Genomic DNA, 27398 nt, shown 5'->3' with positions numbered 1-27398 from the left:
TTTCAGCCTCAACATTTTAGCAAAGAAATTGAAATCTTGAGTTACATGAATCATATGAATCATATACATAGACATTTTGGATTTATTTTTTATCCCAAGTTTCTTTTTTAAGGACATTTCTTAAAGCACTGCTAAACAAAAGATTATTTTTCTATAAAGACTTGTCACACCAGCATCTCAGTAGAAATGCCGCCCCTTTAGAAATAAAAAGGAGGGAAGACAGAAAGTGATGTGGTCAGCAGAGTAATAAATTAAATTCACCTGGTAGAGTTTGTTCTTCAGGTCTGAAACATGTAAAAGAACACATTTCTAGTGAATGAAAAAAAAAAAAATTCCACAGAAAGAAAGACCAGTTCTGAAACATGAAAAGAGAGGTTACTGCTCCCAAACCCTGACTCCAGCGTAAATGGCAGGCTCGGGTTAAGAGTCATAATTCCTGGGTAATTTCCATACCAAATGTGCAAAATTTTACAAGCCAAAACAAAAGCTCTCAAGCCAAACAAAGCCCAAGCTAATTTAATTTCTCCCACAGAAAAGAAAGATGATAACAACCTAGAATTGAATACTTTTGTCATTAAAAGTTGCTATATTTTAAATTTTTCATTGATTTGGGTAGTGAAAAACTACACACTAATATATCTTCTTCCAGGAGGTAGTAACTGCAATATGCTAAAGAGCTCAAAGTCAAAAGTTCTATAGGGTTTGTGTAGCATCTGCACTAGCATATTTCTTACCCAGTAAAGCCTCAATTTCTTCATCTGCAAAACTAGAAACAGACCTGTGCTTTTTTCAAAGGGTGGTTGTGAGGATTATATGTTAAAATGTCTATAAAGCTCTTAGCACAGTTCACTGCACACTGTAAGACCTTAGTAAATGCTAGTTGTTATAATTATACAAGCTTCAGCCTGGAGACAAAGATTTCTACCTTTATTGGAATGAATAACTGATGCTCATGACCTCAATAATAATGAGATATTATGTTGTGTAGCCCTGGCAGAGGAACTAAAGCAAAAGTGGAGACTAAATAACGTGGAAGAAAAGCCAATTACTTGAGCAGCAGGGGGTGATTGATGTACACTAGTTGGATATATCTTAAAGGAGATGGTACTTCTAGACATGCCTCATGTCACCAAGAAGCTCCATGCCAAGAGTAAATTATTGTCATGTATTTAGGCAATAATGCCAAATGCAACACCAGATTTATCTGAGTTCTAGTTTTAGGAAAAATAGCCATCTGTTAACTCCTTTTTCTCTGAGGAATACAAAACACTTCGTATGAATTTTTACATTTTCAAAGATTATATTGTGTTAGTGAGGGAGTGGGGAATATTAATTTCTATTTTCTGTTGGGTAGAAGCAGGCCCAAGAAGATAAAACTGCTTTCATAAAATCACATAACTGAAACAGAACCTCAGTCTCTTAATAACTAAATTTCAAACTCAATCCAGTAAAGCTCACTGCATTTCACATGGGCTTCACGTGCACAGTATCTCTGCTTCTTTTTGGTTTCATTTTCAAGAGTAATAATTCATAAATTTCAACCAGTTCCATGGTTTTTCCCATCACTGGCTCTCTGGACATGTTCAGGGTGTTTGTCTTTTTGGCTTCAACGTAAATGCTATGCAGGTGTGAGCCCCGTGCTGGGCAGAATTGGAAAGCAGTGCAGTCATGAAGGCTCTGGAGAACCACACCTTTGGTTTTTCATTACAAGTGAACCAAGCTGGGATCAAATCTGAGATCTGAGGGAGAAGGGCCTGAATCACTGGACGTGGCCTCAGCGTCCAAGCAGGATGTATCAGGTGTGGTTGGGGGAAACTTGAGGACCAGAGAGATGGCTGTCCTGAAAGGAGCCCCAGTCCATGGGGGACCTTTTATGCCTGGCAAATGGGTGTGGGGATTTGAGATAATGATCAGTCAGGATGAGAGAGCTGAGCTAGAAGAATCTTCTAGAAGCTGAGAGGTCATTAACACAATGCCTATAGTGTTAAAACAAACAAACAAAAAATAGAATCCATAAAGAAATGATAGCCCTATAACACACAGGCAGAAAGTAAATGAAATAAGAGAAAACAACTTTTTGGTTCCAGCTTTAGACGTCAGTTACTTTTCTCAGAAATAACAAATGTGTATTTCTTGAAAAACATACCTTAGGGAAAGAATCAGAAATGCAGGAAAGATTTCTGTTGGAAGATGTTCATCATTGTGTTATTCATGTTAGTAAAATAATGGAATAAAATGTAACACTCAACAATAGGAAAATTTTAAATAATTTGAATATTTTATTGATACAATAAATATTGATACAACGAAATAAATATTTATTGATACAATAAATAATGATACAGTGAAATAGTAGACGTCCATTAAATAACAAGTTTCCAAAGAATGTTTTATCACAATATTATATTTAAGTGAAAAAGTAAGACATAAAACTGTGCATACAATGTGGTTTTGATTATGTAAAAGAAACACAAAGACACACACACACACAGATTGGAAGTAAATACACCATAAAGGAAACAATGATACTCTATCTCTGGGTGATGAACTTGTTGGAGATTTTATATTCTTCTTTGTTTAAATTTTTAAAAGACTTAAAAATACAACTCACATATCTTTTCAATAATCTGAAGAAATATTATCTGAAGAAAGATGATGTGACAAACCCACATAGAAAAATGGTCAATGTGCCTGGCAACCAATTTTTTCTACTAAAACGACTTGTGCATTCTAAACCTGGAGGAAAACAATTTCAAATTAATCTTCTGCAACACCACTCCCGTGGCTACCTTGATTCAAACTTTCAGAAATTCACAAAGACCACGCCACTCAGCTGGCCTCAGGAATGCAGATGTCTGAGTCATTTCCCTTTGGCCATGTGGGGAACATCATCCCCATATATCCAGATCTGTAAGCAGGCCAAGTCCTGTCATTTTCTGTGGGCAAAGGGAGGGAAGGAGCTACGTGATGGCATGCACAGAATCACGTATCATCTCTTGTGCCATTACGTCTTACCAGCTTTCTGAAGGCACAATCGTTTCAATGCTCTGTTCATTTTTTCCTCTCAAGAATGTGGCCAAAATTTGATGTGTGTAGAAGATGTCTATTTAGCCTCCCTTCCTCAGCATTCTCCCCAGTCATTCAAATATGTGGTAGGAAAAGAAAACTGATTTGCATTACAACTTTTTATTCTCTGCATTGAATTCTCTCTAGTTATTGTTTATTTGGCTTTGAAATGTTCTCCTTTTGAGAAATGAGCATTTGCATACACTGCAGATAGGACTATAAATTGGTATAATATTTTGGGGGAGATCTCTTAATCATAAACAAACACATATAGATGTGTACATATAACTTTACCTATACATATTAAGAGTCTTGAAAGTATCTTTAAAGTACACTTTCACACCAAAATGCCACTTATAATCAGTCAAAAGAAGATAGTTTAAAATTTCTTCCCATTTTGATACTATTGTTCTCACATGAAATTTGATTTAAATAACAACAGTGAACATCATGTGTCATTGGCAACTTTTGGATAAAACTACGAAGCTCTGAGAAAGGTAAAAAGAAACCAGCATCTGTTGAGAATTTTCTGTGTGCCAGACATTTTCCCAAGCTTATCTTACTTAATTCTCAAGCTGAGGTAGATGATGGACAGCTTCTCTTTAATCCCTCTTGTCCTGTAAGCCCTTTGCACTGGAATATAATTCTTCTGGAACATTTTCTCACAAGGTTCTCATACAAAGTGATTGATACCATCCTGTTTTCTTCAAAACCTTGATGATCAACTGATTGCTGAGGTTGGGACTGGAAACTATCTTATGATGGTGGGATAGGGGTCTTTGAAGGCATCTCAAGCAACACCACAGTGAAGAAGCACAAAGACTTCCGGAATGGAAATAGTTCATGGGACCAAGAATCAATGTGTAAGATATAACTTTCATTCAACCTAGCCTCAGCAAGGTGTAAACAGATATTTCCACAAAGAACCAGAAGCTCTCTTAAGGGACTTGTGTCCATTATCCTTCATTTTGAATCTAATCATTGTACCATATTACTTGAGAAAATGCACCAAATTACAAAAAAATATAACTTTTCCTCTAATGGGTTAAATTACCAGAAAGTTTATGAAATGGAAGAAATGAACATTAATTCCACCTTCTCTAAGTTTAGGAAATTTAATCTTTTTGAACTGATTTGATAGTTTGGTTTTGGCTTTTAAGGTCCTTTGCTCTTTTTCTAATCTAGTATTTATAAGGAAAGAAAGACTTGATTTTTATAAATTCCTTCCTCCATTAATTAAAAATACCCTGAGTCTTCCCAGGAGTTGAAGTAAAAAATAAGGTTTCATATAGACGTCTTTCTTCTAATGACCACAGAAGGGGAGTTTAACATTTAGGAAACATGTACCTTATTTTCTCTGGAGTGTTATTTATTAGGAATGCATCATTAGTCACTTCATGGAGAATGCTTCCAAGACAGTGTGGCCGGATAATATCTTAACTGCAGTTTGATGCGAATGAAAAAACCCCTTACAATTATAGGGCAGAAAAATAATGCAAGCTTCATTTAGGCAAAGCTTTTTGGCCTAGACAACTTTTAGAACTGAGTGACCCAGGGAAGGTCTGGAACTTAAGTGAACATGAGAACTGTTATTATAATTGTCACCTGGGTTTGGTACCTAAAAGCTGCAAGAAAAGAACACAATTACAGATCACAATAGGACAAGATAGATTCCCTCTATATATTGCTCTTCACCCAACACTTTTATCATTACCAAGATGAGTATATAAATCACTCCCTGATCATTCTTCATATGTTCCCCAGATTGTAGTTCATTTTCCTGAGCCTCAACTTATTGTACTTTGCTGGACCGTAAGACCAGAATGTGATATTGAAACCAGGCCCATATTCTTCAGAGCTCTACTATTTATATTACTCAACCTCCGTGGTCGTGCTGAGTGCCAAATCTATAGAATTCTTCCACCCCCATCAAAAGCTTCCTGGATTTTTAAGCAAGATGATACCCTTTATTACTTCTTAGTGGCTCATGTACAATTTAGGGAAACCCTCAAGAAGTCCATTCACCTTGCCTAGTTCTGGTTACTTCAGAATCCATACCGTATGACACACATAGTGGCTCTGTGACAGAAAGATCCTGAAGCTGTGTGGGACCAGGTACATATGTTGTCCTGACAGCTGAAGGGTGCTTTTAACTCTTAGGGAAAGTGCTATGATTGTGGCCGAGTATACACAGATCATTAGCTTTTTTTTCCTCCTAGGTAAAAAATAATCACTAACTGTGATCTTTCCCTGGAGTTTAACTTGAATGACAGGCAGAAAGAACACTGCTAAGAACAAAAGCACTTCTAGGCCTGGAGAAGGGAATGGTGGAGAAAAGAGGTAGCCTTTTTAAAAGTCTCTTGAGTTGTAAGTGGAGGCACAGAGGAAGCCAGAATCAAAGAGATTCTTTCATAAAACTGGTAATAATTATTATTGGTTATAATTTAAATACTTGATTGCACCAATGTATTCAAAGAAAGCTGTGGTTTGGTCGTGTCTCCAGAAATTACAGAATATAAAACAAAGTTGGAAAGTTGCAAATGGACCTGATTTTGTAAAAGGAAGCAAGAGCATTTGAAATTTAAATAGCAGTCATGGAAATTATTTTGCAAAATAATTTATTAGGGGAAGCAGAAAGAAATCTGAATGAAAAAGAATAAGATATCACATGCGTTTTTTACAAAACAACATAAAAGGGAGCTTTAAGGATGCCTTCCAAGATGTAGTAATAAGAATCGGTAATATAATGCAGGGATAGGGCCTAATGGGTGGAAGCAGGAAAATAAGTAAACAGTTACGCATTAGAATAGATTTCATCTTAGGGGTGAGGAGCCAAGTGACAGCTTTTGCAGCAAGGCCACCATATTCTTGACATTCCTTGTCTCCATCAAGAAACCATGACCATTTGGCAGAAGATTCCAGCAAGGTCTTGGTCCTTCTATGGCCTTTATGTTTGGCAAGAAGTTCTGAAAAGTACTTCCTGCCAAACCTTACACCCTTTACATCCTGAACTTTCTGGGAATTCCAGCCCTCCTTGGAGGAATGAGATGTTGATTTTCATCCTTCCCTGCCAGGTCCAGAGAAGTTTAGCACTGCCAAGGGCTGGTGTCAACTGTACAATCTTGATATAACATGCAAAGATCAAATATAGATCATTAAGTTTGAAGTTGCTAATGATCACTGGTTCATTAACAAGTCAACAGAAATATTGACCAAGCATCCCCAATGTGTAAGGCATAATATCAGAGCTATATAAATGATTTTAAGATATAGTCGCAATCAAGAAATCTACAATCTCATTGTAGAACAGACATTAGACATTAGCTCTTAGTAGGTATTGTTAGCTTTTCATGGAAATAAACATGAATGGCATGGTCAACAAGAACCATCAAGTTCAGGTAAAGTGACAGATCCTCAGGGACTAGAGGGGCTCCCATACCTTCAGGAAATAAGGGGACCTGAGGAAGGAGGAGAGCAAACAAACATACATTCTTGATAACCTTTTATGGGTCAAGCTCCACATTTATTCTTTCATTTAATCCTCTCACCAAGTATCCAAGGTAGATTTTATTCTTATTTTTATAGATGAGAGCACAGAAGCCTAAAGATGCTTAGAAACTTGCCAAGGTTACAAAACGAATAGACAGCAGAGTCAGAATTTGACCCACGTCTGACTGAGTTCACCATCTTATACTCCTAACTTCATTATGAAGGATGGCTGAAGTTGATAGACTAAGAAACAGCCACAGAGCAACTTCCACACAGTTTGGCACGTACTTTCTCAATATGCACCTGCATAGATAGTTAAAATTAGTTCAACGGTTAATGGCTCTCTTAGTGAAGTGGTGGAGAGAGAAATAGGATAGCCTAACACATAAGAGGTAAGTGCTACAATTGGGTTTTTAGCTAAATGTTGTCTGGTTTTGTGCTCTCCCAGAAGCAGACCCAGAGATAAGGATTCAAATGCAAATATTCAATAGTATAAAAAGGCAAGCAGGAAATATTCATAGAAAAGTGGGGGGACAAGACAGGAAAGAGCATGTAAAGGGTGACGTAGTAAGCCAGTTACCGCCATGGATGACTGGAACATAATCCTGTAGGGGATCTCTGGAAAACAGTGGAGAACACAAACCTCAGAAGCACACATGCAAGAAGTCATAGAGCTGGAGGATTTATACCCTAGTTCCAACCAGTCATTGGTTAAGAGCAGAGCGATGGTGGAGTTGGGGTAGTTAATTCCCTGGTACTTCTTTTTTTTTTTTTTTTTAATTTTATTATTTATTTTTGGCTGTGTTGGGTCTTCGTTTCTATGCGAGGGCTTTCTCTAGTTGCGGCGAGCGGGGGCCACTCTTCATCGCGGTGCGCAAGCCTCTCACTATCGCGGCCTCGCCTGTTGCGGAGCACAGGCTCCAGACGCGCAGGCTCAGTAGTTGTGGCTCACGGGCCCAGTCGCTCCACGGCATGTGGGATCCTCCCAGACCAGGGCTCGAACCCGTGTCCCCTGCATTGGCAGGCGGATTCTCAACCACTGCGCCACCAGGGAAGCCCCCCTGGTACTTCTTGTCTGCCAGGAGCACAGGCAGAGTCCCATCTGAGGCTTGGAGGAAAGCCCCAGAAGGTCATGCAGACACAATTGAGGCTGGCTGTCTTGAGTGACACAGGTAAGACTCAAGGGTTATGGGCAGGGCACTGGCAGCACCTATAAACACCAGTATCTTTGGTGCAGATTTTGTAATATTCTCTATTACTCCAGCCCTTTTGATGTGTAGGATTATGTAGGCCATTGTCTCTCAAACTTCAAAGTGCATAGGAAGCTCTTGGGAAGCTTGTTAACAAAGCAGATTCTGGGACCTCATCCATTGAGAGTCACCTGTAGTTCAGGGATGGAGTCTAGGAATTTATGTCATTAATAAGTATCCCAGGTGATTCTGACTCACATGGTCCATGGGTCACACACTGAGACACAATGCCTGGAATCTCCATGTATTACATGGAAAACAGATGAACAGGGGAAGGCCATGTGATAAAGTGAAAAGAAGATGGTATTTGGATCAAGATATCCTTGGATATAAATGCTGGCTCCATTACTTAGTGACCTAAGAAAAATTACATAATCTCTTTGTTTCATTTTTTTTTTTAATCTATAAAATGGAGAGAAAAGCATACACTTGGACTGTTTTCTATGAGCGTTAAATAAGATAACTGGTAGAAGAGTCCAGAGAACTATGTGTCATGTGGTAAACATCAGTGTTAATTCTTTTATTTTTTTTCTCAGAAGATTGAAATCTGTTGACAAAGTGATACCAATGGCATTTGACAGTTAATGCTGTTTGACAAATTATACCTGACTAGAAGAAAACTCGATGACAAAATAATGCAGGCCTTAGCTCTAAAATTTCCCCCCAATTTCTCAGTGCACCTACAAATTATTTTTTACCTTCCACTTACAACTGCATTACATAATGATTACCCTGGGGCTATAAATAGAAGTGTCCAAGTTCCAAGAGACAGATCAGGTTAATTTGGCTCCAGATCTGGCTCAAGGACCTGGACTGCAGACTCTCACTCTTAGACACTGACTTTCCATACTGAGCAACTTTGGTTTATTGGCTCTTTGTGTTTCTAGGGAAGATATTTTCAAGTATACACTGAGAAGAGAAGGAAAGGTGCCAAGAAAAAGATTAGAGATAAAACTGACTATAATTTTGAATAGATTGTACTTATTTATTGTTATTATCACATCAAACTGATTGACAATCAGAATGAATTTGGGATTATAATGGTATTACCACGTTATAGACCTCAAGAGATGAATATTAGAGCAAAAAGCAATGTGCTTTGTACTTAATAGATACTCAAGTGTTCACTGAATTTAATGACATCATTCAGGACACATAATCGCCTTCATGCTTCTCCAAGATCTCTAGATAGTTCACTCCCTCTGCCTCATCTTTACCTTGGTCACCTAGTTTGGCTTAAATATTAACCGAATCTCTCTTACCTTAATTTAGAGTAAGTGACTTCTACTTGGTCCTCAGGAATTTAGAGGAAAATGTATCAAAGAGCAAAGCTTTGTTAGCTACTCCCAAGATTGGCTGACTTAATCTCATAACCAAAACATGGGTAGGACAATAGTGAAGATTTTAGAAGAAAAATCTTTTTCTATAAATGTTGATCTCATTTAGTCCTGATGTGGATCACAGGGGCCACGTACCATAGAGTATGATGCTGCCCTCAAGCATGATGCCAGAGCACCTGTTTCTTTAAGCTTAGGTACACGAGCTATGCAGTCACCCTCTTAACATCACCAGAGAGATAAACACTGCTGGACATGAAGCCTGCAGCACAAGCCACGTGGGAACCCCACTCGAGTGCACCTCCCAAAGCAGTCACTTCCCCATGCTTATGAAACCTCATACAAGCCTCTGTGTCCCTGTCCTTTCAAGTGAAAGCCTTTTGCTTTAGTCTCCCAGGCCTTCCCTGACCCACAAAAGGCTGGCTTAAGAGTTAATGATTAGGAAGTGAAGATTTAGAAACAAAGAATAGCCTTCGGGACGGGAAACTGGTAACCATTTAGACTATAAACCAACCACGTTCTCTGACACACATTCCTAAATTGTTTGCACAGGAAGCAGACCCCACCAGATAAAAACTGCTGACCTCAAGCGCAGAGACCCCAGACCAGCTGAAACCAGAAGACTGGTGATACTCAAAACTTCACCTCGATGCCAACCAATTCAAGAACTGTGTGCGAGCTGCTCACACACCCTGCAGCCCCATCCCTCACGTTGCCTTTAACAGTCCTTTGCTTGCACCGAGATGTCAAGATGGTTTCTAAGGACACTAGTCCACCGTCTTCTTGGTTAGCGTGCTTTCTCAAATAAAGTCACTTTCTTTGCCTCAACACCTTGCCACTTGACCTATTGGCCTGTTGTGCAGCAAGTAGCCGAACCTGACTTTGGTAACACTCCCACAGGAAAACCAGTGTGGTCTGGTGGTATAAGGATGGGCTTGAGGGCTGATGCACCTCATTCTGGTCCAGGTTGTGCCTGATTCTTCTTGCTTAGGGACCTGGATCAAGTCACATCTCTACACTCTCATTTTCTCTAATGTACAATTATGGAGTTTGAATAAATGATCACTAAACTCTCCTTCATCCCTGGAGATGATTCTTCTAAGGAGAATACATCAGGATAACCAATGATAGATACATCTGATTCTCATTACCTGCAGCCATTATGTCCTCTAAGTAGCCAAGAACACTGAATTAGCAAACACTGAACCATGCTCTTAGGGGAAATACAGAGTTAGGTTCCTGCAAGCCTCAGAGCACAACATTTTCATCAACTGATCAATACATAACCTTGTTTTATGTGTGTGTCTATTTAAAGACTACTTATTTAATATATATTGTTAATTTATTAACGTTGAACTCATGGCCAACAGCACTATAAACTTGTGCCTGAATAAAACTTATCTAACGTTTATTTTCTCCATAAGGTACATTACAGCCTTCTTGCGCTTGGGAACACAGCATTTCAGCACTCTGCTTGGGGACCATTTCAAACAGATGAATTCACCAACAAAAAGTACAAAATGCTAAAAACTCGGCATTAAATAAACTGTGGAAGGGACACATTTACAGTCTGAGAGTTGAAACAAGAAGGCAGAGCATCGCCTTGCCCAGCCTCAGCTGGGAACGTGTGCATCAGGCTATTCAAATTTTTTGACACTCAGCGCACAGCCAAGAATGACTATGAAAGGACCACAAATATTTATTTGGAAGTTACAAATAAATTTTAGTGAGTAGGCAAATCTGTAAATATGGAACCCATGAATAATGAGAATCAACTGTACCAATGTAAAATAAAAATAAATTATTGTGTTACTTTAAAGTCTCTTGCTTCTAAAAACAGCAGACTTTCTTCCAAATCTTGACTTCAAGCTGTGTAGTAATCTCCTAAATTCCCCTACACGTTCGTTAAAATTACAACTCCATCTCATAGATGGTGACATGCAGAGATGAAGCAGCTTCCTGAATGTCCCCAGGCAATGCAACAACCAAGCCAGGATAACTCAGGAGTGTGAAACTAAGCCTGTGGTCGGCCCACTGGACTGTCCTGTTCCTGCTCAATTACTCACAGAAAAGATGTTCTCCCTTCTGGACCTGTTAGTTAAGTCCTGTGCTTAGGCTCCGTGGTGGAAGTCTGCAAATTGTTCTGGGACACACATTTTGGAATTGCAGCAAGTGATTATAATTTTGTCCTCTAAGAGTGTTATCTAAGGATTAACTGGCTGTTCTTTTACCACACTTTCTTTCTTTTTTTTGTCTCAGAGATGGAATAGCTGACATTTTACCCCCACCCCCTGTATACAGGCAAGTTTTAATGCCATAGCCTCAATTAGGACGTTCCCGTCTGGGCTACTATAATGCATGTACTTGAGAACCATATGGGGCTAATCACTGTTCCTTTTCTGTAGGGCAAGAAACACTTTCTATTCCTTTTTAAAATTTCCCTCTCTTCCCCAGGATGTCTGTAGCAGTGCCTGGGGCATAGAGCACACTGTAAACACGTTGATGAAATTGAATTCTCTTCCACCATGAAAATTTTCCCAACATTTCCAGTTGGGGAAGTGTAGTTGGAGTGGAACAATGGAGAAACATGTCCAAAAGAATTTACATAACTTGTCTAAAGTCACTAAGCTAGTAAATGCAGAACTATGATTGAAACTTAGAGCCTGTTTTTTTGTTTTTTTTTAAACCAGGACCTATGGCTTAGTTTATTTGTAGTGGTAATGCCTTATTTTTCACCAGGTGTAGTTTCAAATGAATTGGTAATTCCAGTTTACAAAAAAAAATTCTATTCTACTGCTTATTGCCTAGGGCTTCACAGGTAGACAAAAAGAATTGTGAAGATAATAAGGATTGGGAAGTATTCAGGTTAAAAAGAACTGTCATTTACCAGTTGCTCTATGAGATTTACATCAAAGTTCTCTATCAAGAAACAAGAATGTAGCCATTCAGTGGGAGAACCATTCTATGATGTTTATCTTTCAAGAAAATGAAAATTAATGAAAGTAATTATATCACAAATTGAGTGCAAACAGTATCAGACAACTCTAAACAGTACACAAAATGGCTTTTATTTCACATCCACTCATCTTTCAAGTAATTACACAGCTTCTATATTATCACACAAGAAGACAAGTAACTGGCATTCTCTTCTCTCCATTATTAGATGTTGGACATTGTTGGTCTGCCTGGAACTGAGGAGATAATACAAACTTCATTATATAGATGATGTTCAGAAAGCTTAATATTTCCAAAAGATTCTTCTGTATCAGTTATGTGTCAAGCATTGCGACTAACAGTCAACTCTAGATTTGATGACATTTTAAGATCCTTTCCTTTCAATCAAAAGTCTATTCTTTTCTGCGGCTACTCTAAGGACGACTAGATTCTCCCAGTATATCTAAACCCATTAAAAGTCTTTGGAAGAATATGTAAACTGATGAAAGAGATTTTTTTTCCTTCTTTTGACATCTGCTGAAACTATTCCAACATTCTCAGGGCTGAGATTTTTTCCCTTTAAGATCTACTTATAACAGTACATTGATCAAGACACATGAAACCTTTAGAAGAGGCCTTAGAGTTCACCTTGTTCAACTGCAGTCCTCTCTGTAATATCCGTGCTCAGATTTAGCACTTCCAGTGATGAGGATTTCTCTACTGTCAGTACCGTTTTGAGAAACTCTTCCTGGTATTTATTTAAAATCCATCTTCCAGTGACCTCTACCCACAAGTCATAATTCTTTCTCCTTGAACCAGAAAGAGTAAGTCCAGGTAGTTTTGAAATGACTCTATGGTGTGATCATGAGCCCAGAACAATACTAGTTTATGTGTATTGCCCTGGTTTCCCTTCTGGTTTAGTATCTGATCCAGACTTTTCATTGTACAATAAAATTTTACTGTAATAATTGCTTTAGAATAAGCTTTAAACAGTTGGGCAGGTCTCTCCTTTGTTCCTCTAGCTTCTACCATGGTCTTGTCCAGTAGTGGGTGAGATATACTTGTAGGGCACATGGTTCTTATTCTCATATGTGGGCTAAATCTGAAAGATGCCCTAGAATGTTCTAAAACAGTTTTCTGATAAAATGAAGTGTACTTAGATGTGAATTGCTAGGTACAGCTGACCCCTTTCAGTCTCTGATAGTTCTAGGTGTATTCAACACTCTACCACTGCTGGCCACCTGGTGTAGCAATCAGTTGTACTGTGACCAGTTGCAAGGGCTGCAAAATACAGGAAGCCACCAAGTCACAGTCAGCAAGGTGAATGAGAATAAGAAATGTGGCAAATTATAGTTTAGGTACATGTGAAACAAGTGGAGGAAATAAAAACAGGGCAGTCCTGTCTGTGAAGCAGGAAGAGAACAGTTTAAACAGTTGGGTACTGTTGTTTTGTCAGTTATCGTACAGTGTAAAATCGACAACTATTTATTTTATTATTTGACAATGCTTTTTTATTCTGCAATAAACACTTTTAGCATCAATAAGTTTAAAAAGGAAGTATAGGTTTAGTTGAAAAAGAGGAAGTGAATTTTGATTACTCAAGAGAGTTAATGATGAACATGTAACTTGCACAAAATGTTTGTTGACATTTACCATCCACCATGGGGTCATAGTGGTATAAATGACCACATGAAAACCAGAAGACACAAATCTGCTGGAGAAGTATCAGCAGTTACTTCAAAAGTTAGTAACTAATTTATACAGACTGGGCCCTATTTACAACCGAAGAAAGTACCCTTCATATCATTTGGTGAGATACAACTTTTCATTTAGATCAAATGGCTATTCTAAATCACTTTCACTCATTATTTATTCCAAGATTTTTTTGTGTGCATGAATTCAAAATAAAGCAATAGCTGTTGGTGTGTGGCTTCAAGAGCAGAAGAAGAAATTCACAGTTAAATAATGAGAATTTTATGTTGGTCATCAAATAGTCCAAACAGAAAATTAGCTCATCTCAATTATGCTTCTTTTTTCATCAATTTCATGTAATCAAAGCCAACATTTTAGAAACTCCTTCTCCTGACAGTGAAATATTTGACGTTATTGTAATATAAATTCAGTTAAAACATTTGACATTGAAGATAAGTTATGTTTTTGCAATGATAATACAGCACAAATTTTGGTGAAACACAATGTTCTTAATAAATTAAGAAGCTATGAAGGAGAGGTGCCCTTGGAATTGGATATTATGCACACATACTTCATAACTACATTGAAATACGTTGTGATATTCCACCACTTGATATAGAAACTGTAGCTTCAAACTGTACAACTGTGTTTTTTATTTAACACACAGAGTAACTAATTCCAAACTTTTGTGATAAAGCTGATATAAAATTTTAAGGAAGTACTTTGGCATGGCAGTTCATGCTTTCTCTCTTTGCTATTTGAAATCAGCTTCTAAAAATGTAGCTTTTGAAGTACTACTTAGTAAAGTAACCCAAGTTACCCGCACTGAAAATAAACATTTTTATAAAGGATTTCTGTAAACTGAGATTTTTTTTCAAAATCAGTTGGAAATATTTAATAAAAGTGTTCGATGAATGGACCAGAGAAATACTTCAGCATTTGAAGCTTTGTACATATTGTATATACTGAAATATATTGAATATTTATATTGACCAGGTTGAAAACAAATTTGCAAAGAGAAAGGCACTGACTTGTATCCCTACAAAAGCTAGGAAGAAACTGATCAAATTAAATGGTGAGAGTTCAAACAGTGTATATAATAACTTTTATAATCAGTAAGCATTAGCTTTGTGCCAGCTACTAAGCAAAGCACTTCATATACTTTGTCTTTGATGTTCCCAAGTATGAAAAAACAGTAATTGTAAAAAGGAATAGTAATAATACTACTATATTATTATCCTGGGATTTTGTTTTGGTTTGATTTTAGGGTTTTATTTTTTTGGGGGGATTAAGAGTCTGTAGCTTAAAGAGCAAGGTGAATTTACCCAAGATCATGTGGCATGGCCAAAGAGTTAACGCAGCTCCCTCAGACTCCAAATCTTTGCTTGAAACCATTACACTCCAGTGTGTCATGCCTAGCTAGCAATTGCTGAGCCTTTTAACACCTAAACTATGCAATCAAACTTTACTTTGCATAAATTATTCTATAGAAAAGTACTCAAATGTTTCCCAATGTTCTTTTCCAAATCCAAAAACACATTGCCACATTAAACATTTTTTTTTCAAGTTAAATATACTATTCCTTCCTGATTAAAATCATTATTCACCTTTGGGAAGATATAAAAATTTTTAACTCTTTCATTTTACAAATGAGAACTCTGAAGCCCCCAAAATGCTTAATGACATCCTCAAAGACACAATGCAATCTGAAGGCAGAGCTGGGTCCAGAAGCCAGAAGGCTTAGCTCTCTCCCCTAATGCATTTCCCTATTTCAGAGAGACCTTTAAATCTCCACAGGAATGTTAGCATGGGTCTGAATCTTCATTCTTAGCCACAGAGAGGTCAATAGCACTTCTGCAGAGGTAGAAAAGTCCAATGGGCCTTCAGGGTGTTCACCCAGAAAATTGTAGAGAAATCAAGAAGGGCTGCTCTAGTAAGAAAGAAACACACTTGGGAGAGCAAGAACTGATGGAAATAGGCACTTTGGAGTTGCTTGTATTTTATTAAAGTCCATTGTTTCTGAGAGAACATTTTCATTTGCAGGAAGCAAGGAGGGCAGGTTTGAAAGTCCTGTCTTCCTTGACTCACTTCCAGAGAAATGAAGAACAGGACCAATGTGGCTCCCAGCCACCCATGCTAACAAAGCTCCCCCAAAAGGCCCTTTCCCTGGGTGTTCAGATGATATCATCAGCTTAAAGTGTCTCCAAGTGAGATTGGCTGCTCCCAGAAATCTGTCAGCTGAATGTTTGGAAGAAACTGAGAAATCCTTGAAAAACATGGAGGGATCAAAAGTACTTATTAAAGTATTTTCAAAAGAGCTCTGGATTTAATAAGAAGCAAATGAGATCAGATGGAGAGGATTCCAGAGATTGGTTCTAGTGTGGAAAACTCGTGGCAAAGACCAGGAAAAAGGAATATACTGATGGGAACAGCACTTATTTGGAAGCGGGGTGCTAGACAGTGTGCAATTGAATTGCTCTGCCCTTGAACCTGAAGGAGTATGCAGAAGAAAGCAATTACTTAAACAGTCACATCTTTCCTAAGAGATCTGATCCAAGAAAAATAATGAATTACAACAAAAAAATTTTTTTAAGGAAAAGAGAGGAAACACCCAGGCTCCTCTCTTACTGGAGAGCCTTTTGTGTCTCTAGAAGGTTTGCAACACACAGTCCTGACTTAGTCAGCCATCAGCCCTCTAACAGTTTGATTAAAAGAATGTTCTAAAGAAATTACAAATTTTCTTCTCTCATCAACCAACCAACTAACTAACCAACCACACAAACAAAACTACCCTCTGTACACTTTGTTTCAGAGTAAAACATAAGCATGCTATTATGTAGAACAATTGCTCATGGAAGTGGGGATCCATTCACTCAATAAACTCCTAATATTTGAATAGGCCAAAAATTAGTTAAATGTTCAGGTCCATGCAAATAGTAAGGCATTAGAACTAACATAGAAGATTTCTTCCATGGAGAATTAGGAACCCTGTGAATCTTATCTCCCTGTATTCTCAGTGAAACTTGAAAAGAGGCCGATTTGTAGAGAGATATTTATTTCTAAGGGATGAATCAAACTGATGGCAGCAATCTTCCCTTTTAAATTGCAAGTGTATAATTAGTGAAATGTAGTAAGTTGTAACAGTGAAATGAAAAATAAAGTCATAACACCTGGTGTTCATTGGGTATGATAAAAGAGATACTTAAACACAGAATGTAAGATCTTAATTGGCATAACTATTTCTGTAAAAATGGAAGTATTTGCAACAGCTTTCATTTTAAAAGTTTAGCCTTTTTGACAGAAATTCCAGTTTAGAAATGTATTCTAAGGAAATTATGCATGCACACAAAATCTTAGCTAGTTGTTTATTATGGCTTTGCTTAAAAAAAATAAGAAATTATCATAAAAGTGAACAAAGGGGGATTAAGTAAATTATGTGCATTCATTCAATAGCCATTTAAAGTAGCCATTAAATAAAAGAATTTCAGTGTATATTTAATAATATCTGTTATATCTATCTCTATCTCTATATCTATCTAGCTATCTTGCTAGCTCTATATCCCTAAAAAGGTAAGCTATAAAATAGAATAACAATATTCAGAATTGGTTAAAAATATTGAGAATATACATGCCTATATTGAAACTTGAATGAAATATATTTAATTATATATGGCCATTGTCTCTGGGGGGTAGAAATACAAGAATTTAAAAATTATTTTTTCTAAGTATTTGTATTTATAGTTTATATGTCTGATTTACTAACCAGCCTTACCTTAAGAGCAAACAACTATTCTTTGGGCATAGGTGACTCTCTTATGGTCTGGGGTAGTTACCAGACCTAACCTTACCTCATCCTTAGGTTTTTTGGTACACCTTGAGATGGCTCTACTTTTCAAGGGTGATGAGAGGAGAAAGAAGGAAAAAGAGATAGAGGGAGAAGGAGAGAGAGAGAGACTGTTGATCCCTAAAGCTGCCTCTGTTTTCCATTTTTAATCATTTCCTAGTGCCAACTATAGTAAATATATACCTCACACAGTAAACCCTCTTCCTAAAGGTGGCTCAGGTGTTCCTTGCAAACAACAACACAACAAAACAGAAAGCCTAATCTATTATAATCAGGAAAAAATGCTAAATAATATTTTAAATATATCTGTAGCAGAATAATAACATTTTACACTTTCTCAATTATAAGAAGATAATTAGACACACTTTATATTCTTGTCATCTTGATGAGCAAAGTGCACTTTTCTCAGAAGATTAAAATCACTTGCTCTGCTTCTCTATTTTTATAATTCTGGGCAAATGACAACATTGTTTTACTTGAAACTTGGATAAGATTTTCTTCCTACATGCAAGTTTTAATCTCAGAGAAGTTTACTCTGTATTCCTCCTGCAGTGCAGTTTTCCTTCTTTTTAGCCCTTATTCATCTACGTGTCTTTCTGAGAGTGGGATTTTAGTAATGTTATTGATCTCCAATTCATCGTGCTTTTGAAACTCTGGGAATCCACCTGTACTGTAAGCCGGAAATTATATATTAGAAGAAACAGTTACTGAGGAGATGAATGGATGAATAGATGGATTAATGAATGGATGGATGGACAGATCGATGGACAGATGGAAGAGATCTCAATAACAATCAAGTATGTTTTTTTATATCTATGATGTGCTTAGCACTGTGCCAGCCTCTGGGAAGCAATGAGGGTTAAGTATCATGATTCCCTTTCTCAGGGAGCTTAAAATAATGTTATGTTGGACTACAAGTTATCAGGTTAAGAACCTCCCTAGGAGAAATCTTTTGTTTTGAATGGCTCACTCCCTGAAGGCAGGCAAGATCATGCTAAGAAATGTGAAGCTCTGGAAAACTTCGTTTTGTGGGACCCCTACCCACATAAACAATTTGAGTCACCCCAAATCAGTGTCAGCCCCATCTGAAGCCCAATCTCATGTGGTTCTGCCAAAGAAATTCCACACCAGTCAGTGGGAGTGATCAACTGGCCAGGTCAGCCTCTTGAGGTCCTGAGATGACCCCATAGGTAGCAGTCTTATAGCTTCTAGAGGCATCTGATTGACCCTCACACATGGGATAGAGGGTTGACTGAGGTCCATGTGGATCTCTGTCTTGGCATTGAAAACCTTGTCTGGATGGCACTGTGGACTCTACCTGCTCCTAGGCACTGGAAGGGACTAGAAAATGTTGAGGAAGACATTCCAAAGACCTGGGCTCCATAAGACATGGGGTTAAGGGCAGAAGTCCTTGCTTGTCAGGTCTAATGGTGATAGTAAAAGTAGTCATTTCTCTTTTCTTTCAAGTGCTCTTCCCCTGGACTCACTTTGTCCCATATACTAGATACCCACAGTATTTAAGGCACTAAACATAATAAATAATGACCTTGGTAATGGAAAATTCCACTTCCCTAACTGGAGTCTGACATGCCATCATTAAATTTCCAAACATCTCGCCATTAATGACAGAAGTCTGAGCACATACTTCTTAAGTGTATCTGCCAAAGCTCCAAACAAATTAAGGGAAAGAGGTATGAGATCTTGCTCCTGTATTTAGATCAGGTTACTCTAATATTATATTTTTCTCTGTTGCTTAATTATTTGATTCTGTGGGCCATGAAGCTAATGAGCTAGATGACTTTCTTCTTTAAACCAAGAGCCTTCAACCAAATTAAGATCACTTAGCTACTACCACTTGAACAGTAAATAAACTTCCAGCCAAGTAGTAAAGATCATAGGCAGGAGTTAAAGCTGTTTGGGTAACGGAAGACTTTTGTCCCAGAGGACAAAAGTGGGACATGGAAAAAAGTGTGGAGTCCAGTGCATCCCTCGTCCCAGACACAGAGACATAAGTCTGAGCTCTGTGGGAAGAAGAAGCACCAACAAAACTGAAATGGAAAATTTCCTGAGGCATTCAGTGACATGGGGCAGTTCAAGCAGTGTAGCTTTAGAGCACAGGAGTGAAATTCAGTATATATTCCTTTAAAGGACCATTCTCCTCTTTTGGTGGAGAGTAGAGCATGGCTTTTTCACAGAGATGATCCAAGAGCTGCAATTCCATTTTGAGACTTGGCTGCTTTGGAGGCACTGGGAGATGGTACCCTCAGCGCTGGGATCAGTGTCCTTATAGTGAACACTGGCAGAGACGACAGTGCTCGGTCTTCAAAGAGTTTTGAGCACATCAGCTGTATATAAGTGGGTTCCAGAGCAGAAGAACACAGCAGGTACAACTGTCACTGTGGCCAACAGACATCAAAACCTTTCTCTATACGCTGAGTTGCTATGGGATTTAATGTAGATCAAACTTCTTCCTTCACTTCCCAGAAAAATATTTCGTAGAAAAATGGAAAGAACTTGGGATTTAGACATAGACCTGAATTCAAATCCTGGCCCTTTCGATTGTGAGTTATGCCTCTTTGAACAGGTCATTTGATCCTTTGGAGACTCAGGACTGGTCATTTGATCCTCCATGGAAATATTGACTTCGCAGAGGCAGCATGAAGATTAAATGCACCTTGTAAGTCTGCTACCACTTTTGTGTTAATAGTCACATGGTTATTCTTTTCTGAGGCCCTACAGTTATCACAGCGTTCTTCTACGGGTGTATGTATCCTGGTTCTTAAAAAATGTGGGCTTCTTTGCTGGATCCTTCCCCTGGCTGCCAGCTATTGTGGTGAGTAATTATGTGCAAATGAGTGTTCTCCACCAAAAGTTGTAAGAGGCAGAAAACTCATTTCTTCAGTGCCCTTGAAAAGCACAAGACACTAATGAATGTCTGTGTGCCAGCAGTTTAGAAATGAAAATTTCCACATTCCTTGTGCCTGGTCTCATTAATTCTCCCCTCCCCATTGGTGTTAAGGTTTTATAAATAAGCAAGACAGGATTGATTTGTTCCATTTCAGCAAACTGTAAAAGAAAACAGTCAAGAAATCACTCCCATCATCATTTCCGCTCCCCGCCCCCCATCACATTACTCTTTAAAACTGGGCAAAAGCCTGTATAGCCTTTCCCAATTAGGTGAAAGATGATTTCATTTCAGTAATCTTTAGGGAAGTTATTTCTGGTTTGTGCAAACATGCCAAAATAATGCAGCAGAGACCAGTTTGATTTCTCACTGGCTAAAGGGAGATTCAAGATGCAGGAAGACCTGACCACCAGTATTATTAGGATTTATGATGTTCACTCGGACCTACATGATGTAGCCTAGAGGAATGGAAGGAACATTGAGAGGAGAATTGGAACACCCCTTAAAGATGTCTGGTACTGGGGTTTGCAAACCTTTTCAGCAAAACCCTGGAGATTCCAGGCAAGGGTTGCCTTTTGGATATACACAGAGAAAGGGGCAAGAATCTTCAGCCAGAGCAGACCTATTTTTGTGGCTTCTACATATAGGCTTCCACATATGATCAGTTTCTCACCAGTATAATCTAAACACCCTTCTGTTGTTTGAATTCTCTCTACAGCTTCCCAGCTGTTCATCCTCTTGCCGATGCCTAAACAGCTCCAGTGACAGGGTTCCCAAGGCAGCCATCTTTAGACAGATGTTGTTCCCTAAATTCCCTCCTAGCTCTATTAATCTCTACCAGAGTATGAATGTAAACAGGAAAGACAATGGTGCGAAGACATAGACTGAGCTTTCACTTGTCTAACTTGACTCATCAATCCAAAACATCCTATGCAGTTACTTTTCAGTCTATAACAAATGAGAGTAAAAAACAATCTCAAATTTATTTTATTTTAATATATTTTTAGAACATGTGAAACTATACCCCCCTCTTTGACACAGGGTGTTGCTTTTTCTCTTCAATAGGGAAAACATTCACATCAGGATTGATTTAAATTTTTTCCCCTTTTAAATCATAAACAGTCCCGGTACAAGAAACAGTAGCTGTTATTGATTAAAAGTTCATTTGCCTTGCCTGGGCTGATGATTGATACTTGGAGGGCAGGAGGGGTGTTGGATTTTGGCTGGGAGATTGAAGTGGGGCAATTTTGTCACATTACCTGTTCTTTATAAGAGTGTTAGGGTTGGAGGAAATTTAGGTTTGGGGAGAGAGCTTTTTTTTCTCTGTAAATTTTGGTAGATGTTGATCCAACTTTTTGCTTTGTTTTGTTTCTTACTACGCTGGTTTCACCAGCTTTTAAGTACTCGTAGTGCACGTGAGCTGGTGAGAGGCCCTCTAAATGGGTTTTTAATGGTCTGTTGAATAAAGCAGCTACCAGTTCAGGAAATGCATGCATTTTATAGGTGCATATTTTCAAAGCTTCTATTTGTGAATGCTAGTTGAGAGGTGCCTTTGTATATGTTCTTCACAGACCCAGTACAGCAATAAAGACTGCCTCTGGAAGCATTAAAAAACAAGAAATAAATTTCCTTGTCCCATTTATACTTCTAATTTCAAGAATAATAATTTTTGTGGGTAAAAGAAGTATCTTTCCTTTAGGAAAGTTATCTGAGCCCATTGGAAAATTATAATTTCACAAGAGTGTGGCAATCAGATTCATTGAATGCATTTGTCAGTGATATTTGTAATCAAGGCATGGGATTTTAAAGAAAGTAAGAAGTGATTAGCAGTTACAACAGAATTCTTAGTCTTCAGTTTTCTAATTTTTATGTGTTGTGAACATTATCTCCCTTTTAGTTTTTAACTGTAGCCAACATCTACCATACACTAGAGATCCTTGAACTTGTCAGTTAGTACAACATCTGGAAATAATAGTGATCTTTGCACAACACCATTTAATATTGACATATTAAATTTAAAATAACAGAATATATAATATGACACCAAGTTTTATTAGATAGTAATAAAAGCAACAAGGAGCAGCAATGAACATTTGAGGAAAAAATGTGGTGGGAAACCTTGGAATTGAAAGATATTCCATTAAGTGTATTTTTCCGAAAAATTGGAAAGACTGCTATTATTCATATTTAATGGCACAATACCTTGGCTAAAATTGTGGAAGAATGGTGTTTCATGGAAGCATAGTCTTAGAACCAGTATCATAAATAAAGATGAATGGAGAGTCTGAGTTTCTAGAGAGTTTATGTATCGTAAGTCAGAATTTTTCAGTTGATTTAAAGTCCTCAGGATGGTCTAAGCCTGAAAACAAAGGGAAAAAACAAAGAAATGCTGATAAATTTGATGACCAAGAAATGTAAAATTTCAGTTTGTTGTATGAAATACCAGAAGAAAAATTAAAAGGCAAAAAACGAGCTGAAAAAAATATTTGCAACATATATTATAATGTATTACAATATTTAAAATAATAAGTTTGTACAATTAAATAAGCAAACAACTAACACTAGGGTAGAAAATAATAGGCAAAAGAAAATGATAAGTAACTTACAAAATAAGAAATACATATAGCCAATGTGCATAGCAAAATTATTCAACATTATTGCTAACCAAAGAAATGTATATTAAAATGGTGAAATAACATTTATTTCCATCAATCTGGGGGTTTAGGGAGGTGGACACAGTTATACACTACTATGTATGTTAGTATAACTTTTGGAAAAATAATTTGGGAGCATCCATCAAAAGCCTTAAATTTTTTTATACATTTAATCTAACAAAAATTCTACTTCCAGACATATATTGCTATCCCTCATTTTTTCCCATATGTAAAGTCTTTTGTATGGCAGCCTTTGTATCACTATTTAAAATGAAAAGTTGGAAACAGTCTCATTGTCTAATTCTAAAGGACATATTCAGTAAGTTATGACACAGCACACAATATCATCCTACAAGATCTTTAATTATTCTGTTATATATGTTTCCTTATGGGCATCAATAGGTACTCATAATATTAAATGAAAAAAAGCAAGTTTCAAAGATGTATTATGTTATGATCTTATTTCTGTTAAATTATGTATGCAGAGAGAAGGGCTGGAAGTTCACATATCAAGGTGTCTAGTATCGTTACATGTATGTGGGTGGAATTATGTGTGTTCATTTTTTTTGTTTTCTATCCTACGCATATTTTTTTTCTGTAATGATTATGTGTGTCAGGTTGAGAGAAAAAAACCAAAATTTATTTTTAAGTTTCCATCCTGCAGAAGCTATCTAAGGAGACCAAATAACATATCTAGCCTAAGACATGTTATTACCTCCAACAATAATTTTTTTCTTCTAAAAATAATCTCTCTTACATATTCTTCCTCTCTAGAATGCTTTTCACCCATTTTATTCATGGGTCATCTCAGCCAGTGATGACTTTCGTATTTCTCCAAGGGATCATATAGTTTGTTTCTAGGCAATAAGCTCTCCTAATCACCAGTAATGAAATCAAACCACTCTAAATTAAGATCTTTGGAAGGGAAAAGCCAAGTCAATGAATAGCTTTGTATGATTTAAATGAATCCCTGAAGAAATAAATCAGACTCTTGGCTTTCATCTTATTCCCAGCCTCTGGAATAAGAATGTTAAGTCAGCCAACTTAATGCTTAGGAAAACCAAAAAAGAAAATAAAATGTTTAGGAAAACCAAAAAAAAAAAAAGAAAAGAAAACTTTCAATTCTAGTGTCCATAACACAATGATAAAGATACTCACTGATCCCACTTTTTGAGCACCTATGTAAAGGAGGTTAGTGTGACCTAAATATGTTTAAAATGAACAACAGGAACAAACTTGGAGGGAACAACGCGGAAATAACATGTAGATTTTGGAACTGGCCAGACCTCACAGGTTCACAGCTCAGTCCTGCATCTTACAAACTGTGAGAATGTAGAGACGACACTTAATCCTTCTGAGGGGAGATTATACCAAAGTAAAGCTGTTATAAATATTAAAATCGCATTAAATATATCGTGCACCAGACAATTAATAAATATCAGCTTTCCTTATTCCTGGGAGAATAAAGAGTTAGAAGGCAGAGGAGGAGAAAGCAGGAAATTCTCCTCACCTCCAACCCCCATGTTCAGAATTTCAGGCACAGCCTTAGCAGTATGGTGGGGGAAACATACATGTGTTTGGAGGGAGGAAAACAGATAACAACTGGAAGGAAAGAGTATTTTAAAATAATTTTAACATCCATCTGAGGATAAGAACAAAGAAAAATCCATGGTCATAAAGAGCAGTAACAACAAAGATACCGTAAAGGCCAAGGAAGCTTTGGGCCTGGAACACATAGATCATTATTTTTAAGAATCAGCTGTTTCTGTCCCTGCCCTGCCTCCTCCTGGATCATTGTGAGGGAATTAGCTATGCCACTTAATAGTTTTGCTGTTGTCAAATGAGAAAGAAATACCTTCCTCTTTTTACCTGGTAGAATGTTACAACAACAAAATATGATGATTTTTAAAAATACTTTGAAATGGTTCTGAAGAACCTAGGGGCAGTTCAGGAATAAAGACGCAGACGTAGAGAATGGACTTGAGGACACGGGGAGGGGGAAGGATAAGCTGGGACAAAGTGAGAGAGTGGCATGGACATATATACACTACCAAATGTAAAATAGATAGCTAGTGGGAAGCAGCTGCATAGCACAGGGAGATCAGCTCGGTGCTTTGTGACCACCTAGAGGAGTGGGATGGGGAGGGTGGGAGGGAGGGAGATGCAAGAGGGAGGGGATATGGGGACATATGTATATGTATAACTGATTCACTTTGCTATACAGCAGAAACTAACACACCATTGTAAAGCAATTATACTCCAATAAAGATGTTAAAAAAAATAAAATAAAATAAAAAAATAAAAATGCTTTGAGCTCTAGAGAAGGTAACCCTTACACCCAAAGTATTGGAGTTGTCATTTGCAGTGTGGTTGAAGGTATGAGCTTCATCTTGGAACTCTGAAGCTAGAAAATTCCATCTCACTTCCAGTTTAAATGGTTTGGAGGAGATTTGAAATTTTAGGAACTCTTGAAGCATGGTGAATGGGAAGGAAGTCTGATTTTTTTTAAAAAAACCGTTTGTGAAGTGCCTGGTGCAGAATGGGACTGGCGGTCAGGAAAATGGGAATGGACGTGTGGTATGTACCTCGTACTGAGTGTGGTTTGAGAGAGTTGGTGTGAATTAGGAAGATCACGAATGTGAAATACATCTACCACAAGGTCTGGTATTGTGGGTTTGAGTTTGAAATACTGAAGTGTTTCTTTAGGATCAAAGCTTTGGCAGGAGGAGATGGGCATGGGGACAGTTTCCAATCTGGCCAGAAGCAAAAACTCCACATTCTCCTCAGGAGACATGTAGTCTGAGAAAATGCTTTTGGTTGCTCAGAGTGTATGTGTTCACATTTATTTTGCAGTACTTTTTGAAATTTCTTAAGCAAAAATGCCTCTACTCCAAAACAGGGCAATCGTGATAGCTGTTAATTCTCTGTCTCATTGTCTCTGTCTCTGTCCTTGTCTGTCTATGTCTCTCTGTCTCTTAAACACACACACATACAAACACACTCACACACACACACTCACACACACATTAACCCACATTTACTCTTTCATGTTTTGTTGCCGCTACCTTTGGGGGCACACAGTGAATTGGAAAGAAGCCTTCTGAGGTCCATTGGGAACTCCCTGCCTGAACTCTCTGGAGGAAAGAAAAAGACATTCCCCAGTGAATCTCAGCACCATTCTTCTACCATAAGTATGGTTAGTTTATTTTGAAGTCAAAATGGCAAGTGAAGTATGAAGGGTGTTTCCAGTATTTAGAGAAGGAGGAGGGGACCTGGACAGACATAGGACACTCTGAGCCAAGAGCGTCACTGTATCTCAGGGCAAAGATAGTGCTGCCACTCAGCTGCATTGCTGGCGGAACAACCAATTGGGAAGGACAGTCCTGAGCATTCGGGCCAGATGTTCATGGCATCTTGCACCGTCCCAGGAAATTAATTTTGGGATAAAGGCAAAGCAGATGACTGGCAAAGGCTCTTGTGATGGATATTGAAAATGTCAGGGAACAAAAGACATAGGAAATAAGAGTTCCCTCTGGATGCAGCTCTCCCAAGGGTAAGGCAACATCACATTCCCTGCCACAAACCTACCATTCAGCCTGAGAGAGTGAAATCCAAAAGAGAATTTGGTCCCATTTCCTCTATATCTCCTGAAGTGGAAGTGGGGGAGGATTACTCCCCATTCCCAAGATCCCAGCCTACCTTTTCTCCCTCCAAAAGGAAGACTTTAGGTGGCACAAAGTCTCTTTCCCTAACAAATGCAACAGATGGTCAAATTCTTTGAGGCAGGGATTAAAGGTGATTTACATTTGTATTCTTACTTCCCAATGAGACTCCCATATAGTAGGTGCTTGATAAGCATTTGTTGGTTGAATGCACAAACTGCGTAAATTGCATGTGTTTTTGGGTGGTTCGGATGGGGTGGGGACTTTGGAGCACCTCCTCTGGGTCATGGTGCCAAGCATGGGACTATACTCTTTATATGAGCTATCTCACTCACTCCTTCCACCAGTCCTACAAGGGAGGTCACCAGAACTTCTCGAAACATGGAGGCACATGGAGATTAATTTGAGTAATTGGGAGTTGGTATTTGAACCGAGATCTGTCCACCCCAAAGCATGAACTCCTTTCTCACCAGGATGATGGAGACTCACTGATTGTAGTCTCTCAGTCAATGATCGAGGCAGTGCCACACTTACGAAGTGTGAAGCTGGGCAATCCCTTTATTAT

At 38.0% G+C, this 27398-nt stretch overlaps 1 protein-coding gene across 9 annotated transcripts in view; it reads left to right on the top strand.

Annotated features, from left to right (window-relative positions):
• LOC309634446 (uncharacterized protein) overlaps positions 1-27398 on the top strand; it is a 284447-nt gene that overhangs the window by 195218 nt on the left and 61831 nt on the right. For 8 of the 9 annotated variants that reach the window (XR_014248105.1, XR_014248106.1, XR_014248107.1 and 5 more), the window contains one exon: positions 9695-10217. The exons of the other annotated variant lie outside the window; for it this stretch is intronic. The gene's annotated coding sequence lies outside the window, so the exon portion shown is untranslated. Of the gene's footprint in view, positions 1-9694; positions 10218-27398 lie in introns of those variants that run through there. 9 annotated transcript variants of the gene reach the window in all.

The sequence above is a fragment of the Balaenoptera borealis genome, assembly GCF_965194805.1.
Source record: "Balaenoptera borealis genome assembly, chromosome: 1".
Classification (NCBI taxonomy): Eukaryota; Metazoa; Chordata; class Mammalia; order Artiodactyla; family Balaenopteridae; genus Balaenoptera; species Balaenoptera borealis.
Note: the sequence above shows the minus strand (reverse complement) of the source record. Positions and strands in the feature narration are given on the sequence as shown.